Consider the following 3,042-nt stretch of genomic DNA (forward strand, 5'->3'; position numbering starts at 1 on the left):
GTGTGTGTGTGTGTGTGTCCATGTGCGTAGATTGTGGGCACTTGTGTGCCATGCATATTGGGCACGTGGTGGTCAAAGGTCAGCTTCAAATGTTGGCACTCATCTTCCACTTGGTTTGAGGCAGTCATTCTCTTTTAACCATTTTTCTCACTGTCATTGCCAGGTTAGCAGGCTCACAGCTTCCGGGGATTTGCCTGTCTCTGTTTCCCATATATCTCTATAGAGACCCCAGGATTACAGCAACAGGTGTGGCTTTTATCTAGGTTCTGGGGATTCAAACTCATGTACTCGTGCCTGCACGGTGAGTGCTTACATCTTTGAGCCAGCTCCCCTGCACCCCAGCTTATCAACTTGCATTCTTCTTGACATCCATGTAGCTGTGATGACAGGCCCAGCCTGAGTACTTCTTGAAGGTCAGAGTTATTCAAATGAACTTGATTGTTGTGATGTTCATTCTGGGCACCGAGGCTAGAAAAGTTCCTTTGGCAAATACTCATGTAACTATAAACACCTTTTAGGGCTTTGAAAATATCAAGCCAGACCACTTACTCTATGAATGAGTGAACCGAGGCACAGATTGCTTAGTTACAGAGCCTACAAGGAAATCAAGATCTTTGAGGAGGAAGCCTAGACTATTCCCCAGTCAAATGTCTTCATTTTCAACGTGCCTTGATGGGATGTCCTTGAAAGCTTCCCCACCTGCTCCAACCCCGCCCTGACCCCCTCCACACACCCCCAAAAGAACCCCACTTCCAGGGTTAAAGCAGAAGTGAGAAGAGGCAGTGCATCTTACAAAGACGGAGGCTGCTTGGGAAGCCAAGTGTGGTCTCCCTAACAGTAAAGAGAGCTGCGCCATCCGCTCAATTCCCTTTCATTTGTGGTGCTTATTAGTGTGTCTGAAAATATAAGCTGAGTAATTGGAGCATTAGAATTGATTAATTGAAGTAGGCTTTTGGTGTAAATACACCTGGAGAGCTTTCTCAAGGTAGGATTGGAGTCTCTGCTAATAGCTTGGGGAAATACAGGCCTTTCAACATGTAATAACAATAGTGGGGCGAGCTAGAAGCCATGCGGATGTCCACGTTCTGTGGCACCGCCTGAGGCCATGTTGATGTCTGTGTCCATGCTGCCACTGAGGGCCAATGCCTGGGTCTGTGGTCCTACTGCAACCAGGGGCAGGGCTGATGGCTGTGACCTATGTTACCACTAAAGGCCATACAGATGTCCGTGATCTGTGTTGCTTCCTGAAACCAAGTTGATGTCCATGGCCTGCCCTGCCACCTGAGGTCATTTTCGGCCTGTGCTCCCACTGAAGGCTATGATGGTATCTGCGGCCCACGCTGCAGCAGATGGCCATATGGATATCCATGTTCTACTGACGCTGGAGACCATGCTGAGGTCCGGGAATGTGCTGATGCCGGAGACCAGTGTGGAGGTCCATGATCTGTGCTCCCTCAGACTGTGAAGGGCAAGGAAGTTACTTCTGCCATGGTGTTGACTGCAGACTCACAGTTGAGAAAGAGGGAGATAGAAGGCTTATTTGACAACCCCACCCTTTCCACCTCCCCCCGAAGTAACAGCCTAGACAGAGAGTCATTGAAGACAATTCCTAAAAATTGTGATAAGGATACCGAATTGTGGCTTCCCACAGTTGATGAGTTCTGGTGGGGATGCAGGTGGGGAAGGGTTCAGTTTTTTTAAGGGGCTGGTCACTGGGAGTTAGATCAAGCTCCAGTGAGTATAGGGGCAACACAAATTGGACTTGTTTCTTCCTCCTCCTCCTCCTCTTCCTCTTCTTCTTCCCCTCCTCCTCTTCCTCCCCTCCTCCTCCTTCTAAGAGAGGGCATAAGGGTGGGGAGCAGACCCAGGAAGATTAGAAAGTGAGTGTGATTGTGGTTCATGATGCAAAATTCCCAAATAGTCAATAATTATGAAAAGAAATAAAAGCAATAGTGGAGTGATAGTCAAATATGAACACAAATATACTCCTTTCATCAAAAGGTTAGATATATATCCCATCCTCCCTCAATTTATAAAGCCATGCAGCTTCTACCTGGGCACATTTCACTCACCCTGATAGACAATGTGAAGACATGACAGTCAGCATGAAGAAGTCTAACTACCCGACAGCCACCATGTTGAGAAGAAACTCAAATCCCTGGGACGGACCACCATGGGACCTCCCAGCCAAGCACACCCTTTGCCTTATTCCACCCCAAGTGACAGACCTGTGAGTAAAGGAGCAAGATGAAGAAGATTCTGCCCATTAGCATCATTGCCAACCTTCCCAACCATGCCCCTGGGCCAGGCAACCTAAGCTCTTCTTGCCCAATGTCAAACTACAGATGTCTAACTATAATGTCTAGCCACTTCTGTGGCTACAATGATGTCTGATTGTCTTTAAGTCACTAAGTTTGGGGTGGTTTGTTTCAGGTGTAATTGTAGCAGAAGGTGAGCAAAAGAGAATGCATCTTGTGGCCTTAGACTACCCAGTCCCCATGGCCCTCAGAAAAAGACAACTCCAGTTCGTTCTGACCACCACCTTGAGATAATAGCTTGTTTCCCCAGCTAAGCTCCTCTCTGCTTTGTTTTGTCTTCACTCAGAGCTTTTGCTTTGTTATTCCTGATGACCTGTCTGCCTCTCTCTAATGCTTAATGTTAAGTCTGAGCTTGATTAGATGAAGAAATGCCTAGGGAGTTGATGAGACATGCCTCTGGGCAAGTCTATGATCCTAGACTGAATAAAGGGGGGTGTTGGGGGGGGGTCTGCTTCGGTGGATACAAGCACCTGCCACAAACCCTGATGATCAGTTTGATCCTGAGAATCTGCATAAAGTTAAAGGGAGAACCGAGTCCATGAAGTTTTCTTTGACTTCTATGCATGTGCTCTGGAATGTGTGTGTGTGTGGTGTGTGTGTGTGTGTGTGTGTGTGTGTGTGTGTGTGTGCTCTCTCTCTCTCTCTCTCTCTCTCTCGTGTGTGTGTGTGTGTGTCCATGTGCGTAGATTGTGGGCACTTGTGTGCCATGCATATTGGGCACGTG

Source organism: Microtus ochrogaster, chromosome 8 (assembly GCF_000317375.1).
Source record: "Microtus ochrogaster isolate Prairie Vole_2 chromosome 8, MicOch1.0, whole genome shotgun sequence".
NCBI lineage: Eukaryota > Metazoa > Chordata > Mammalia > Rodentia > Cricetidae > Microtus > Microtus ochrogaster.